General features: G+C 43.2%; 1 protein-coding gene across 1 annotated transcript in view; it reads left to right on the forward strand.

Annotated features, from left to right (window-relative positions):
- Positions 1-518: 518 nt before the first annotated feature.
- The window catches only part of KITLG (KIT ligand), a 102,921-nt gene continuing 85,124 nt past the window's right edge, over positions 519-18,315 (forward strand). Inside the window, exon 1 of the mRNA XM_083463042.1 lies at positions 519-707. The gene's annotated coding sequence lies outside the window, so the exon portion shown is untranslated. The remainder of the gene's footprint in view (positions 708-18,315) is intronic.

Here is an 18,315-nt window from a genome sequence, read left to right on the forward strand (position 1 = left end):
AGGCATCTCAAGCACTTCAGGAAGAAGGAATTCACAGGTACAGGAGGTCATTTTATGACGTCTGCTGTTGGCATACTAAAACATTATAAGCACAGTATGTCATACAGCATTCCTTCTTAAATATCATGAAGAAAATCAGCTAGCTCCACCTTAAAGCAGTGCTTATATCTATCACGCCCTCTTGCTTGTTGAAGTTACACACACTCTCTCTCTCATACTCATTTTCCCCTTCCTCATTTTGATCTGTTACACAGCTCAGTTTCAGTCCATTTCACTATTGACCTCAAAACTTATTAAAGTGTCTCTACACACATATATCTTTTCATTCACTTTTCTTCATAACCTGGAAAGGGGGAAAAATAGACACCCTCATCCAGCACCTGTAACCCAGATGTTCTCAAGGGATTCCTCCATTAAATTGGACATTTGAGAGTAATTTTTAACTTAACGAGGCACAAAGTTCACAGAAAGTTTGCTTCGAGAATATTTAACTCTCCATTCAAGCCCAATTGTGGTGTTTGTGTGTGTGTTAATTCACAGAACTCAATTAAGCCTTAATTTAGAGTGGCTCTCTCTTGTCCTATGCAGAGGAGAGTCCCCTATTCGAAGGGTCCTCTGGTCCTGATAAAAAACCATAAGAAGAAAGGGCAGGTGGGCATTGAAGCTGCCCACCAACAGCTAAAACCTGGAAAGCAGATTGAAAACAGGTATGTGGCTCACATTGTCAAAATTGTCTTATCTGATATGGTGTATTTCGATTTATATTGTAGTGACTGCTTTTAATTTGTGAAACTATATTATATACAATATTTCAAATTTAACCCTGGTGGGTTTTAGGTGTCTGGGAAAGACATTTTTTATTTACGCAGGCATTTGGTTCGCTTGACTGGAGGAGATATTTTGTCATCCTCGTGCTACTGTAATCCATTGTTGTAGTAATTTGATTTTTTCAGATTGCTTATTTGGTCATGTTATAAGGTTACCAGATTTTTTTTCAATGAATCCAGGGACACTTTTCTACTAAATAGATGGATTTTGTCAGGGGACTGATTTGTAAATCTGGGGACTGTCCCTGGGGAACGGGGACATCTGGTAACCTTATCAGGTTACACACACACACACACACACACACACACACACACACTATGCTGTAACCTACCCTGGGATTGATGTTACATACCTTCCAACATTTCTTTGAAGAAAATTGGGACATCCTATTCAATAATAATAATAATAATAATAATAATAATAATAATAATAATAATTAAATTAAATTAAATCAAACAATTGTTATTATTTACACCCCATCTATCTGACTGGGTTGCTCCAGCTACTCTTGGCAGCTTACAACATATATAAAAACATAATAAAACATCAGTCATTAAAAACTTCCCTATACAGGGCTGCCTTTAGATGTCTTCTAAAGGCTGTATCGTTACTTATCTCCTTGCCTCAGGGGCCACATAACAATAAGTTGTAAATTACATACCTCAATAAACAGAACTACAATGAACACATGCAAATGTGATATATAGCTATGTCTTTTATTGCTATGTGCAGGAGTGCCCACTCCCAATAAACTCCCTCCTTTCTGTCTGTTGCTGTGGTAAAAGAGCAGAGAGCTTCTCTGTGGAGCTTGCACAGTCAATCTTGAATCCAAAGAGCTCCTCCTCTTTTACCTCCAACCAGACTAATGCTGGCTTGGCAATCAAAAGAGGAGTGGAGCATGAATTCATGTCTCCTCTGTCCTAGTCAGTAAACTAATCCAGAATGAGGCAGCTAGACTGGTGACTGGGGGCGGCTGCCGACACCACATAACACTGGTCTTGAAAGACCTACATTGGCTCCCAGTATGTTTCCGAGCACAATTCAAAGTGTTGGTGCTGACCTTTAAAGCCCTAAACGGCCTAGGCCCAGTGTACCTGAAGGAGCGTCTCCATCCCCATCATTCTGCCCAGACTCTGAGGTCCAGCGCCGAGGGCCTTCTGGCAGTTCCCTCACTGCGAGAAGCAAAGCTACAGGGAACCAGGCAGAGGGCCTTCTCGGTAGTGGCGCCCGCCCTGTGGAACACCCTCCCATCAGATGTCAAAGAGATAAACAGCTACCTGACATTTAGAAGACACCTGAAGGCAGCCCTGTTCAGGGAAGTTTTTAATGTGTGACATTTTAATGTATTTTTAATCTTTGTTGGAAGCTGCCCAGAGTGGCTGGAAACCCAACCAGATGGGTGGGGTACAAATAATAAATTATTATTATTATTATTATTAGTAGTAGTAGTAGTAGTAGTAGTAGTCTGCAGGGATCCATGGTAAAAGGGGATTCAAACCACTGTGTGTAGGACTTTCTGGCAACTCCCAGTGCTGACATGGACATTGAAATACACACAGTGGAAGAGAGTTGATTGTTGCCATGCCACTGGTTGCATGCTGTGCATGGGATGGGGTGGGAAGATGTTCAGAAGCCATGCCTCAGTTACTCTGAGTGGGGGGGGGGAGGGCTCCTTCCTTGCCCCTTTTGTCCTCACTGCAGCTCATGCTTGTTGGCGACCTATGGTGTTGCGATGGACACCAGAGGCACGGCTGGAGTGTGTGTATTCCATTCTGTGGTTGGGCTTCTTCTCTGCAACACTTTCCCCATTGCCACTTCTGCACAGTGAATGTATAAAGGGAGGTGCGTATCAGACCACCACTAGATCGCTATAAGTGTCCCCTTCCCACTTCAGGAGTATAGAGTTGGTCTGCCCAGGCAGGCTTTACATTCATCTTCTTTTGAAATCAACAGGACTTGAAAGTTCTGATCTTTGGTTGCATCATAACTTAAAGTGTGTAGCATTGCATTCCAAAATAAATAAGTAGCTGAACTAATAGTTGTACTTAATTTAGAAAAGAGATGCCTTACTTTATTTGTAGCCAGCAAGTGAGTTATATTGCAGATTTGGCTGTACTTTGAGACAGTCTACCACTGAAAAGGAGTTGTTGTTTTTTTAAAAAAAACATTTTTGTCATTTATTAATCACTTCCCCAGAGGCATCCTGAAGCAATTTGCAATATAATAACACACAGAAAACAGTTACATATATAAAGCAGTTAAAACAATTGCATATATAGTATCTTTTTTTAAAAAAGTAAATACATAATACATTTTAATAAAATAAAAATAAAAAACCCAAACAAATAGATGTTAATAAGAAACTGAGGCACTTAAGGTTTCCCCCCGGAGAACTGGAAATACAGTTTGGGGGGGGGGGGATGATTCTAAATAAATAAAGTTTGATGTGAAAACAGACTGGTGAAGGGCTTAACGTTTAAATTACTGATGTACTGAAAATTTATCTCACTTTCCCCACCACCCTACACTCTCCATAAATTAATGAGAAAATTGGTCCAAAGGCCCATCTAGTTCATAATCATGTTCTCACAGCTGTCAATCAGATGTCTATGGGAATTCTGCAAGCAGGACCTGAGTGCAACATTGCTCTCTTCACTTGTGATTCCCTGTCAGTGCTGTGTTGTCCATGAGGTAGACTGAGGCAGCCGCCTCGGGCAGTGGATTCTCAGGGGTGGCTCCTCATTCATCCACAACCCTGTCACTGCCAGAGAAGTGGGGAGAAGTGGTGGCGGCTTCCAGTGAGGTCTTGCAGATCTTCACAAGATTTTGTAAAGATCTTGCCAGAAGCCACTGCTACCACTGCGTCTCCTCGGCTTTTCATGAGTGCTGCCTGCCACCTGCCACTGAAGAATGAAGGAGAAACAGCTGCAGTGGCAGTTTGGGGGTTTTGGTGAGATCTCATGGGGCTTTCACATCTTCCCACGTCTCCAGTCACAGGAGGCCGGGGTAGGGGCACCTGCAGTGGTGTCAGAGAAGCAAGAAGTAGTAGTGGAGGCTTCTGCTGTGATCTCTTGAGAGACGTATGAGATCTCACCAGAAACCACTTATGGAGCTCCTCTCCTCTCTTCTCTAGTGGGAGGGGCGGGTGCCAACCATGGAGGCACTGCAGAAGCAAGGAGAAGCAGCAACAGTAGCAGCTTCTGGTGAGATCTTGTCAGAACCCAGGGGTCATGACACAACCCTGGTGTCAAGGCTTTGGTGGGAGGACACCTTCAAAATACGATGTGCAGCCCCTGTTCCCAGCAACTGGCATATAGAAGTCAATACTGGAGGGTAGTTTTACAGTCATAGTGTCTAAAAATAATAATCGACATCTTCATCTTCCCTTGGATTTGTCTAAACTCCTTTAAAAGCTAGCCAAGTGTCCATATTTCCCTTTTCCCCTAAATCATTTCAGCCTGCTCTTCCTTATGCAAGATTAATTGGAATTGGATGTTCGTCTTGGAGTCATATTCCTGCGTGATTATAGCAACATTAAAACCTGCCGTCTTGGACTGATCTTGAATCAAGTATGTGACACTGCAATTGACTGTTCAAGTCAGGCTTTAATTAAGAATGAAAAATAAGGTCAGTGTGATGTTCTTGAGCATCTGCTTGCTCACACTAAGCAAGTCTCAGAAGTGGTTTTCAGGGCAGTAGCAATATTCTGTCTGACTAGAATAATGAGCTGTTTTCTGCTCTGGAAATGCTGCGACTTTAACCATCCTAAGGTTAAATATACCAAAAATCATGGCCATTATCTTGTTTGAAGGATTCCATGTGAAATTGTGCATCTTATTTCTGACAAAATTCAAGAGCGTAAGATCCTAAGAAGAACTTTGCTGAATCAGCCCAAGGCCCTTCTAGTCCAGTATCCTATTCACAGAGGCCAACTGAATGCCCTGTTGACACCACCTCCAATACTTCCTTTTGTAGCCTTCCTATAGAGTTTATATCCAGAAATGACCATGTCTCTCCACTCCACCATGTTTCCATTAGGCAATGTCTGACAGTGGATAACTGGAAAATGTTGAAAGCAAATATCTCTTTTGCAAAATTCATTATCCCCACACATCCAATGACCAAAAGAAAAGCAGATGGTTTTATTCAGCTTTAAAAAAAATAATTAAATTCTGAGAGATGACTGAAAACATATTAGTTGTTGAACAAAATCAATAACAACAGCAAATGGGGGGGGGGACTTTTCTCTCGTGATATAGTTTTCATGTATATAAAACTTGCTACTTCATTATACTAAAATTTAGTATAATGAAGCAACTGTGAGAGACAAACCTGTTACTGAAAACAGATTATATTAAAATTTACATGTTCTGTTTTCAGTAACAGGTTTGTCTCTCAGTTGCTTCTGGTAGTACATAGGCAAATGAGCCCTGTGAATTTCCTGGAACGTCTTCTGGCTTTTCGGAATACCTGAGGATATTTGGAACACTGTGAATAATGATGAGTGACTTACTTAAAATGATACCTGGCAAGATGCTTGAAACATCATATTAGCAAAATCTATAGACTCCAACTATTCCTGTTAAAATGTGAAGAGATGCAATTTGGATGTTGATACTCAGATTCCCTGCTTCAAGATTTAAGCCAAAGCACACTTGAATTAAGAATGTAAGATGGAATGGGAAAACCTTTAGGATTCCTCAAGCCACATGTGGCCTCCACAGGGGCCACCCACCTGTGAGTCACATGACAACAAGCTTAAAAGGAAAGTGTGGGAGGACTTGCAATGGCTTTAAGACAGCCACCACGCTCCCATGTCAGGCCAAAATAGGAGGGTGGGGGTTCTTTTAAAGCCTTATTCAAAAGCACTCTTTGAAGCAGCTGCCCCTATTCTCCTTCATTTAAAGGAGAAGCAGAATGACTGCTTCAAACAGTGCTTCTCCTGTAAGTGGGTAGCAGTGATCACATGTAGGAAAGACTGTCATAAGGCCTTTTCAAGTCTTTCAAACTTGTCTTTCTGGGTCAATATACAAATTTCCTTACATCAATGGGAAAATCTAGAACAATTTAAACCAATGGGAGTTTAGCTTCACCTTATTACAATTTTTGAATTTTTCTAGAATCCACATAGGTGAAGCAGAACTAGGTCCTAATACGATGGTTATAGGAAAAGTATATTCTCCTTTATGTGGTATATTATGAACCCCCAAAACCCTTTAAACTATCAAAATGAGATGATTGGGGGCTACATAGAAAACAAGGCTTGCCTGTTCAGATATACCGTAAACCCAAGCCAAGTAGTTAAGATAGTTAAGATACGATGTGCAAATAGGGGAGGAAAATATAACCATTTCTTAGGCTTTGAAAACCGTTTTTTTGCTGAAAAGCAATGGGTGGTTGGAAGAAATACTTAAGGCTCTACAAAATCTTTCATCATTCACTCAATCTTTAAATATTTTACAAGGACCAAAACAGGTTTGATAGGTCTCTTTTAACTTTCACAGCATTCTTTAACTGAGTTTCTACTACATGATTACTTTTCTTTTAAGTTCTCTGTAAATAAGGGTGAAATTCTGCCTTATAGGCATAGCTTTGCCCCAGGGTAAAGCCATACAAAGTCCATGTAAGTATAACATCTCTGTCCTATTACTGTGGTGTCCACCTGGGCACTTGGTTAATCTTGGTACAGTGGTACCTTGTTTGCAAACAGTCTGGTTTGCATATGTTTTGGATTACAAACACGTCAAACCTGGAAGTATGTGTCCTGGTTTGCAAACTTTTTTTGGATTACAACCCATTTTTGGAGGGTTATGAACAATTTTTTTTTTTTTTTAGGCCCCATTGGCGAAAGTGCACCTTGGGTTACAACCTGTTTTGGTTTACAAACGGACCTCCGGAACGGATTATGGTTGTAAACCAAGGTACCACTGTACTAGGTTTTACAGTGACTGTTTTGAGCACACATGAATATTATCAGCCACACAAATATGAGATACTCATGTTCTTTGCTTTCACATAAGCATTTGAAAATTTCAGCTTTTCACAGAGCTATTTCTGGATGTTTTTAAGAACGTTTACCAGTTTTTGTATTTATCAACTGAATGCAGCATGTGTTATTGTGTTTCTACAAATATGTATGAATGTATGCAACAAATCTGAGATGTGGGAAAGAAATATTTGCTCTCCTTAGACATTCAGCTGAATTCATGACCACAGGAAGACAGGCGTTTATGATCCAGTTACCGTATTTTTTGCACCATAACACTCACTTTTTTCCTCCTAGAAAGTAAGGGGAAATGTCTGTGCGTGTTATGGAGGGAATGCCTACGGGTGGCGGGGGGGATCTACTGCAGTCGTGAGCAGAGGATCCATGGTTCCCCTTCCTTCCATCCTCCATGGCTCGCTTTGAAACCGCAAAGCGGGAGAGGAGCCGCTGAGTGGGGAGGAGAGAAGGAAAGAGAGCCTGCTTCTTTAAAGGAGCAAAGCTCGCTACATAGCAGCAAACTTTTTCAGCTCGCTAAGCCCGGGATGAGCGGGGAGGAGGAAGAAAAGCAGAGCCTGCTTGCTTTAAAGGAGCAAAGTGGGAGAGGAGAGGAGCCTTCTCCCCTTATACCCCTCTTCTTCATTATTAGCAGCATCCTTCTCCACCCACCCCACGCGTGCTCCTTGTCCCTTGAGTGCTTTTCCTTCCCTCCCCACTTAAAACGTGGTTACAAAGCACAGATCCACATGGATCCTCAGGATTTTTGCACCGGGTCACCCCAAATTCACCATCAGATCACATAGCATGTCCATGGCTACATCTTGCACCAAAAAAATCACCCACCCACTGTTGCCTGGGGCTGCAGTGGTGCAAAAACATGGTTACAAAGCACGGATCCACATGGATCCTCAGGATTTTTGCATTGGGCTACTCCAAACTCACTGTCAGATCACATGTCTGTGGCCACAGCATGAACCACAAAAATCATACATCCACTGTTTCATTTAGAATATTTTTGCCTTGTTTTCCTCCTCTAAAAACTACGTGCGTGTTATGGTCGGGTGCGTGTTATAGAGCAAAAATATGGTAGTTGTCCTAGACTTCTCAGTAGCTGCTGATATCATTGAACTTGCTGTTCTTCAGTGTGGGCTGGGGGAAAGTGATGCTGCTTTGCAGTAATTTCACTTCTAATTGGAAGACATTAGCTCTGAATGACTGGAATGGAGACAGTAATAGGCTGGATTAAGAGGAGCAAAATGAAAGTTATTCCCAACAAGATGGAGCTGTTCATGGTGGGTAGTCCCAGAGGCAGATATAGTGGAGTGCGACTGGTTCACCCACACTGGACACTGAGTCAAGAAGGTACCACAGCAATGACGAACTACTCCTGCCTCATGGGTGGCACAGAACCCCACAAATTGCTGGCCCCTTCCTCTGGATCATCTTCCTGCCTTCCCACCTCCTTGGCGCACCTTCCTGCCTGTCCCTGGCAGCCAAGGAGGCAAAACAACATTCGGACATTACTTTATTCCATCTTAGCACCATTTCCTTCCCTGTTAATTCCCCCATTTTATGTGATCTTGCGCAGGACAGAAAACCCACCTCTGGAAATCTAGCAGAATTTAGCAGAAGCTTATTGTTTCCAGAACAAAATCTGTTTGCAGCCCCTGCAACCTGGAATGTCGTGGGAGTTTTGCACTGTACGTTTCCCATGGTTTTCATGGATCTGTCTCACCACTCCTGAAATGGAAGTTTTGGATGGCATTTTGGCATACTTTGTGATGAATCATGGGGAAACAGAAGTGTGATTGCACAGAAAGGGTGAAGGGTGGCGACATTGTTTGAGGACATTTGCTGCTGTGTCACACCACACCCACTGCTGTGAGTGAAATTGAGTATGACATGGCAGACTATCAATCAAAAAGCTACAGTTCCAACAGGTACTGCAAGGTAAAAGGAAAAGTAGAAACTGGGGCAGAAATGCTACCATTACATCCAAAAATACTAATGCAATAAGCTCCATGTCTGTATGCATCCTTAGAGTGTGTCCCCAAATCTCTCCTTGAGCCACCTGCCATCATGGAGGCCATCATTGAAAGCCTTGCCCCCTTCCCAAAGTGGTTCATGGAGGGTGAGGAAGTTCAAGATCTAGCCTGTCAACCAGATTCTGTGCCCCACACCTAATTTACATCAACCAAAGGTAACACACCAGCTGCTCACCTTTCTGGAAATGGTGTGTGTGTGTGTGTGTGTGTGTGTGTGTGTGTGTGGTCTCTGCTCGATATGTTTTGATGGCTTTTCAGCTTGGCTATTGTAATATGTGGTACATGGGGTTGACTCTGAGAACACTTGTCTCTGAAAACGGCCTCAGGTGACAGATGCTACAGGAGCAGGAAGGAGAAACAAGCTGCTAGAGAGCAGAGTTTTGTGTACCCAGTGCCCTCTAAGCTAACTGGCTGCCCTCAGGTACTGTGGACAACAGCGCCCTGTCATCTAACAGACAAGTACTTATTTCTTACCCGATGCAAAAGATATAGTTTAAGAAGCAACAATGGAGCTAGAGCAAAGGTTTTGGTCTACAGTCTTAGGACGAGGAGAACATGGACTTCAGGAAACATGGTTCACTGGTTTCATCTGGAAATTGGGGACTAGGTGTTCCTTTGCATCTTATTTGCATGAAGAGGCACCGTGATTAAAAGGAAGCAGGACCTTCTGCTGGCTCTGTGCCCAACATCACACCCGCTCTCTGGGCTCTGTCCTGATCTCTGCATTTTTAACAAGAGTCTAAAGGTGGATATATTTGTGGAGGCATTTTCCAGGGGAAAATATAGAAAAATTACTAAGCACAAAAAAATTTCAGTTTGCAAACTCCAAGCTTGCCTAAATTATTGCATTTGCAATTGGTATACAATCATTGCTATTAATGAATGGTACCTCAGGTTACACACGCTTCAGGTTACAGATGCTTCAGGTTACAGACTCCGCTAACCCAGAAATAGTACATCGGGTTAAGAACTTTGCTTCAGGATGAGAACAGAAATCGTGCGGTGGAGGCGCAACGGCAGTGGGAGGCCCCATTAGCTAAAGTGGTACCTCACGTTAAGAACAGTTTCAGGTTAAGAACAGACCTCCAGAACGAATTAAGTTCTTAACCCGAGGTACCACTGTAACTATTTTTTTTCTGCAGAAAAATGAAGCACTGGGGTCTGTAAGTTAAAGAAATGAGAGGAGAACACAGATTCTCTTCAAAGTCCAGATCCAAGAATAATGGACAAAATGACTTCTCAAAATTTATGGCAGGCACACACACAACAACATCTTCCCATACCATCTGAGAATGTGAAACAACAACAATAACCAGCAACTCTTTCACATTCTCACTTTAGGTATTATTTTCAACAGACTATATATCCCACATATAGTTTGTGGCTTCTTATCTCCTAGAAAGGTCAGTCTGTAGAGCAACTCCTGAGGAAAGCTGACTACAAAGGGGGAGTCCCCTTCCAGACCCTTTCCCCTCCAGCAAGAAAGAATAGAGAAATAAATTAGATGTTTGGGTTTCGTCTGCAATAGTTACACCTTCTTCTGTCTCTTTTCATAGCCTTAATACCATTTGTGGATTACATCATTCAATTTCTTCCTTTTAGAACTATCAGATTTGGTGGGTGTCCCAGTTTACAGTGGTACCTCGGGTTAAGTACTTAATTCGTTCTGGAGGTCCATACTTAACCTGAAACTGTTCTTAACCTGAAGCACCACTTTAGCTAATGGGGCCTCCTGCTGCTGCCGAAGCACGATTTCTGTTCTCAACCTGAAGCAAAGTTCTTAACCTGAAGCACTATTTCTGGGTTAGCGGAGTATGTAACCTGAAGCGTATGTAACCTGAAGCATATGTAACCTGAGGTACCATTGTATTTCTAAGTGATTACTATAACTTAGTTTTAGATTACTATAACTTCTTTCTGGACTTTACTGCTCCCAGTCTGGATTGCTCCCCTTTGCTTCGGGTTTCTTTTTTTTAGCTCTTGATCACAATTCTAGTTCATACACACAGACATACATATATGGTCACAGGGTTTCAGGAAGTCATATCTTTTATCAAGAAGCACTGACACCTGTTTCTAAAAATACATTTTGTTTTCTCCTCGATGCAACATTTTGTTGGTTCATCCTGAACTGAGCATCAGAAGTCAACGTGGGAACAGAAACCAAATCTAGCTAGAGGCTGTTTTTGTGTGTTTTTAATACTGAAACAGGTTCATCTCTTAGGAGGAGCCATAGAACAGCTAAAAATAAATTTTAAGCACCATGAAGGAGTTGGCACGAATTGGCAGAGAGTACTGAACATGATCCAAGCATTCCTTAGCACAAGTATAGCCAATTCCTCCCTCCCTCCCTCCCTCCCTCCCTCCTCCTGTCTCTCTGTCTCCTGTTCTACCACAAATGTGATGGATGAAATCTATAGATTGTCTATGTGTGGTAATCGGTAAAAGAATTGGCTGGATCCCTAGATCCAAAGCATGGGGCTAAATGCACTCTTCAGTAAGAGAACCCCAGTCATAAAAGTCATAAAATGTGTAGCGACCATGAAGCGTTATGAATATAGGATGTTTGACCCTTTTAATATCCCATTTAGTCTGAATAGGGCACCGTCCCCATTTCTACCCCTTTTGCAATGAACAGACCATTAGTAAACATAAATACTTTACATACAAATTCCAAAGATCAGATTCATGTGTTATTCCATGCAGCAGCAAGAGGAACACAGGTAGAAAATTATTGGGTTACAAAATACAGAAAAATATTTCTGAGCATGTGGTCTGGGTTTGAAGCGATCAAGCCGAGACATGTTGCCCGGTCAGCTTCACATAGTAGAGGAAAGTGAACAAAGGAAGCTTTGCTTCCTTCCTCGCTGGAGGTGGCAGAACATGGCCCAACTGAGTCTAGGAATACAGTTCTGTGGTCTTAAGCCCTTTTTGCATTAACTAGCCATAAGCTTGTTAGTTATATTTGATTGCCATTTCCCACAGGGTGTCTTTTTCCTTTCAGAGATCTGAATTTGGATACTACAACCCACAGCTGGAAAAGATGTTCCATGTGTCTATTATGGGAGTGCCAATGGTTCCCTCTCATACCCCTCCCCCCTTCCTCAACTGCCTTGGAAAAGAGCAATACAGTGGTACCTCGGGTTACAAACACTTCTGGTTACAGACTCCGCTAACCCGGAAGTAGTACCTCTGGTTAAGAACTTTACCTCAGGATGAGAACAGAAATCGCACACTGGCAGCAGGAGACCCCATTAGCTAAAGTGGTACCTCAGGTTAGGAATGGTATCAGGTTAAGAACAGACCTCCGGAACGAATTAAGTTCATAACCAGAGGTACCAGTGTAATGTCAGGTGCTCAGCTGGCTGCAAACAGAGGCAAGGAAGGATTGTCCAGTTGGATTTTAAGAAACAGACTGAGAAATAAATCAGGAGGTCCCTGATTCAAGTCATGCTTCTGCTATAAATTCACTAGTGTCAGAGCAGCTGCTTATGCGGCACCAAAACAGAAGAAAAAAGAGGGTGGTGATCTGCATAATATTTGAATATGCAGATTTAGAAATAGTGTTTTGATTAAAAATGGCAATACATCTCACCACGGTGGGGAAGACTTGGACTGATTGACCTTTCTACTTGCTCAGTGGGCTGTTCAGCTGCTCTTGATGGGCAAGTTCAAGGGCCTGGCTGCTTTTCCTACTAATAGTTATTTATCTTTAAAACTAGATTTGGACTGGGCAGTCCTTCAAATAGAGGTCTGGCCTTTGTACAGTAGGCTAGATGGTCACTCTAACCGGTGGCCTTAGCTGAGGTACCGTCTCTCAGCCTGAAGCACCATCTTTTCTAAAGAGAATAATGTTGACCTAGCTTACAACTTTGAGAGGTTGAATTGTACTAATGTATGTGAAATGCTTTCAATACTTAAAAAAAAGGGTGAACTCCATAAATACTATCATTAGAGCACCTTGGAAAGCCAAGGTGTTCTTAGTGTTCTGGAAAATGTAATAAGAAAAATAAAAGTAAAACAATCTAGCTACCTTGAAGTGCTCTTGTGAAGATGATAGATTTTTGCACTCTTAACATGCCGACGGTTTAATTAACAAGCAATTAATAAGAGTTAGCACATTTAATTGGTGGTGCTTTGTTTTAAACCAGTGTATCCCTATTAAAGTAAATGCTGAGAATTTTAAAGGCAGCAACATCTCTGTGAAACAAACTGCATTCAATTTCTACTGCCTTTAGTTCCATTGACTTCAATAGAATTAAAGCACTATTTGCATCATCCTTTCCCCAAGTTCTGATGTGGCAGAACTTTGTACTTCATTAAGCAAAAATAATGTGGTTCAGGATAACAAATTGCCAACACTTTTGTAAATCGTGTGTGGAACGTAACTGATTCCACCAGTCATTGTTCCAATGTGCTGTGTGCGTCATTTGAACATTCTGGTATGATGGATGATACAGACACAACTAATGTGCAACACAGTGTTGATTACATGGGTCAGGTGGGCATCAGTACTTACCCAGGGATTTCCTCAAATGCTGTAGCTCAAACAGAAATCTTCTCGTACAACTATTAACCCTGGAAAGGAAGCTCCCATTGTTTAAGGGCAGGGGAGGTAAATTTTCATTTTGACTATGGCATGGGCAGAAGGGAAGTTTTACCAACTCCTTGATATTATGCTCAGAAGCTCAAGGGTGGAGTGACCCAAGAGAGGGCGTTTTCTGAGGCAGCCCCTCAGTTGTGGCTTTCCACCCCCACCTGCCACACAGAGGTGGCAGGTGCATCTGGCTTCTTCACTGTATGGCTTTGTGAGAATGCTGAAGGTACACCTCTTCACCCTGGCCTTTGATCCTAAAGATTGCAATTCTGTTTTAATTCTGAATTTTAAATAATATCAGGCTATACTAAGCTTACTTGCTTGGTTATCTCAACTAGGCTAAGAGGCACAATATGAGTTTTAATGGTACCATCCTTACAGGCTCATGCTTGTTTACTGCCTTAAATATTGTTACATGCCACCCCAGTCTCTGAGTGGTGTGAGATTCCAGGGGTCCAAGCACTTACCCAAGGTTCATGTTTCCTTAGGAAATGAAGCACAACAGAGAATGTTGTTTCTTCCTCCTGCCCTCTTTTCACAGCAGGCTCCCAGGGAGTAGAGAAATCAATTAGCAGCATTTCTTCATTTCTAGCCAACAGCTCTTCAGCGTCATCCATCCATCTCCTCAGCCACCCCTTCCATCTGGCTGCCTCACACCTGGTCTACTGGGTCACTTTTGATGTCCTCATCAGGCATCTTCATAGAGGATTCTCATCCATTTTGTCAGCAGCTGGCATGTACTATCAGGCCACTGGCCTTGCTGCTGGTGTATCTTGTCGAACAGGAGGCTTTGTCACTGCTCCCTTCTCTCAAGCTGCTCAAGGAGTGCTGCTATCCTTCCCTTCATTTTGGCTCAGGCACACCTTGCTCTCAGGCCTTTTCTCCAGGAAACACAAATCCCACTTCTGACACCAGTGTTACATGCCACCCATCTCTGGGCAGTGTGAGATCCCAGGGTTCCAGGTATTTATACAGGGTTTGTGTTTCCTCAGGAACTGAGGCACAGTAGAGACTGTGGTGTCTTTATGATATATGGTTTATATACAACCTGAGCCTACAGTGGAGGGGCTTTTTTAGCATTACACTCCAAAAGGGTCTTGTTTCTCACACTGCTGCTACCTTGGATCCAAACTTAGCCACACTGTGTTCTGATGCCCCTTCTCCAGCTTGACACGTTTAACAGACTGACACCCTGTTCCCTCAGTCATGCCACAGCCAAATGAAATCATAAGAACTTTCTCCTAACTAAAACTCTGTCACTGTCTTCTGACTAACGATCTTAGAGCTCAGTAAGGGACTTCTCCAATTTTCTGACTGACACAGAGTCTCTGCTTTGCTGATGTCCCATATCTCAAACAATTTCCTGAAAACGGAAAAACTGGTTCAGCCTGTATTTTGACACTGCTAAATTCAGCGTCTGGTGGCTCATCTTAATACTCCAAGCATTGGTTAACCCCAAAACTTAATAAATCCAGGAATTTTTGGTGTCTTGCACCGACAAACTCTGGCACCAACAAACTCATAACAATGTTGTTTCCAATGGTAAACATCCCTGCAGCATGTAGATAAGTGTCAGATTTCTCACACATCTCATTCAGTTTCATAAGCATTACTACTACATTATTCAATATTTTCCTCTGAGCCAGCTAGTTATGAAAGGGAATTGTGTAACAGACAATGGGAAGCAGCATTCTCTACTAAAGGAGACATGTCGGGTTGGTGAGTCCTAGAAAGGTTTCCTAGAGCTGACTGGATTCTGAGAATGTACTGAATAGCCTGTGATGTTGATGTCCTGTTGGAACTGTGGAACAGCAACCTGACTTCACCCATTAACACAATGGTATCTAGATAGTCTCTTCCCACTGCAGCAGAGGGCATTCCTGTCAAGAGCCGTGGTTAAATAAATATATTCCCCTCAAAGGGCTCAGTATTATCAGTGAGGTCTGTAGTAGCTTTTAGCTGAATGCTTGGGGGCACAACCTGGGTAGAGGGCACAGGTCCCTGTGTGCACCAATCCTGCTCCCTTCTCTCCTTACCTTCGTGTGTTCAGCTGATTTGAAGCACGTTCAGCTGAGTTATTTAAGGAGAGACCTTTTGGTGGAGCCCCTGCCAACCTTGCAGTTCAAAAGCACACCAGTGCAAGTAGATAAATAGGTACTGCTGCGGCGGAAAGGTAAACAGAGTTTCCGTGCGCTCTGGTTTCCATCACAGTGTTCCATTGCACCAGAAGCAGTTTGGTCATGCTGGCCATACGACCCGGAAAGCTGTCTGTGGACAAATGATGGCTCCCTCAGCCTGAAAGTGAGATGAGCACCACAACTCCATAGTCACCTTTGACTGGACTTAACTGTCCAGGGGTCCTTTACCTTTACCTTTTTTACTTTTATATAGTTCTAACCAGTGCTATTTTTCTATGAAAAGAGGTGCAGAACTCACCATGAACTCCTCCCTTGTTCTCTTATAATGGCAATGGTGCCTACCTAAGAGGATGTCAGAACTGAGTTCCAGTGAGTTCTGGCTGGGAAAAAAAGCCCTGGTTGTAACCCTTCTCCTAGATAAATCAGGGGAAACGAAAGCACCACCATTTCTAAGCCCTATCAACATTGTGTGTTAACGTCAAGAATGCGGCAACACTTTTTCCTCTCAGAGAAATGATTAGCATCAGGAGATAACCAATTTAGATTCCTTGCATATTACATAAATAAGACCCATATCTTAGTAAGCTAGCTAGACCATGTGTGGGAAACTGAGGGCCACTTTCCTTCATCGGCAACCTCATAGGGGCCATGTGCTAGTAGGGGGTGGAACCAGAGGCAAAAGGAGGTGGAACAATGGATGTAACACTTACCTTCTGTTGCAAGCAAAAGTGAGAAATTTCTACACCAATGCCCTTCTCCATCAAGGCAAGGAAGAGGCGTTACGACAGTTCTAGGACACATTGCAAGCTGGCCAAAGTACTGGCTCGCAGCCAAGATATATCCTGAGGGCAGTCCTGAGCATCAGGCAGAGAGGCTAGGAGTGCCACATTCCATACCTAGGCCTGAGGTCAGTGGCGGAGCGTCATGCTCCGGCACCGGGGGGCAGAGAGCAGGTGGGGGCGGGGCTGGCGTGCGTCCTGGGGGAGGGACTCGCCACCTGCGGGGGTGGGGCACCCAGCGCAGGCAGAGGGAAGCAGGCATGATGGCACCCTGGGGATCGCTCTGCCAGGGGCGGTGTGCTCCCCCCACACTCCTCTTCCTTCACCAGTGCCTGAGGTTTGACTTTGAACAATTAGAATCTCCAATGTGGCTTTTTGTGGGGGAAGGTGAAACAGCAGGTAGTGGCCTCTCAGCTCCAGGCAATATTTGAGGGGAATTTGCTAGTCTCCCAGGTCCTAGTCCACTCAAGAAATATAAATTGTGTACACATAGAGCATATGCACATCCCTTTCTATCTTCCATCCAGACATGCAAGAGACATTTGGCAAGTGAAGGATGGCTGGTGGCCTCTCTCTTGCCCTGATTGATGTAAAAATCTGTGCTTCCTCCATGCTTCACATTTAGTGGCAATTAATATTGGGAGAAAAGCTCCCATAGGTTCCCAGAGTTCCGGCTTGACATTCCCCTTACAAACAGCCACTTATGTCCTTTCTAGAGTCAAATCTCTTCACAAACTTCTCCCAAGAGATCCAAAGATTTAATCTCAGGATGACAAAATTCCCTTATAAAGCAGTACACTTCCCTGGGAAAGAGCTAATGACAGCAGATAGTCTTTCAACAGCACTGCTACAGACACCATTATCACCAGATGAATGACATGAAGAACATGATGTTGCTATCTCTGTGGACTTCATTTCAGAGAGGATATCAATACCAGTCTTCCACCCGCAATGCCCCCCCCCCCGACAAAGTTTCTGGAAACACAAGAGGCCAACCCTTTGTGTGAGAAAATACAAATAAATATTGCTTAGAAGAGTGGCTGCAAGGAAACCTGAGAGGTGCTGAATTGGCTAAATAGCAACACGGGAGACTTGAGCTTCCTGTGTTCAGGAATTTGTTCATATTTCAAACACAGCCACGATGCCAACAGCATTAGAGAAAGAAAGAAAATTTTAGAAAAGATACGCTAAACTCACCAGTGCAATACTAAATGTCAATCTTCAGCTCATCAGCCAGTTTTGAGATGGTGTACAAATTGCGACTACAACAGGTATGTGTAAACTGCCACATTTGAATTTAACACCCACCAATCCCAGTAGAGGCAGAACTTTTGGATCACCCACAATCAGTGCTGCAGTTGCTCTAGAGCAGGGGTCAGCAAACTTGCTCAGCAGGGGGCTGGTCCACTGTCTCAGACCTTGTGGGGGGCCGGACTATATTTTGGAAAAAAAGAAGAAAAGCGAACGAATTCCTATGCTCCACAAATAACCCAGAGATGCATTTTAAATAAAAGGACACATTCTACTCATGTAAAAACATGCTGATTCCTGGACCGTCCGTGGGCCGGATTTAGAAGGCAATTGGGCCGGATTTGGCCCCCGGGCCTTAGTTTGCCTACCCATGCTCTAGAGCAGCCTTTCTCAACCTGTGGGTCCTCAGATGTTGTTGAACTACAACTCCCATCACCCCGAGCTAGCAAGGCCAGAGCTCAGGAATGATGGGAATTGTAGTCCAACAACATCTGGGGACCCACAGGTTGAGAACCGCTGCTCTAGAGAGACAAGATTTGTAAAAGACTCAGGGCCAGTTTGGGTGATTCCATTTCTAGTTTACTGCACAGAGCAATGCACTGTCCCTGCATATCTATCCCACTTAGAGCCTGTGTACATAAAATCCTAGGTACATCAGGCAATATTTTATTTAGCAATTGACCACACAGTGTTA

The sequence above is a fragment of the Podarcis liolepis genome (assembly GCF_965112155.1).
Source record: "Podarcis liolepis genome assembly, chromosome: 10".
Classification (NCBI taxonomy): domain Eukaryota; kingdom Metazoa; phylum Chordata; class Lepidosauria; order Squamata; family Lacertidae; genus Podarcis; species Podarcis liolepis.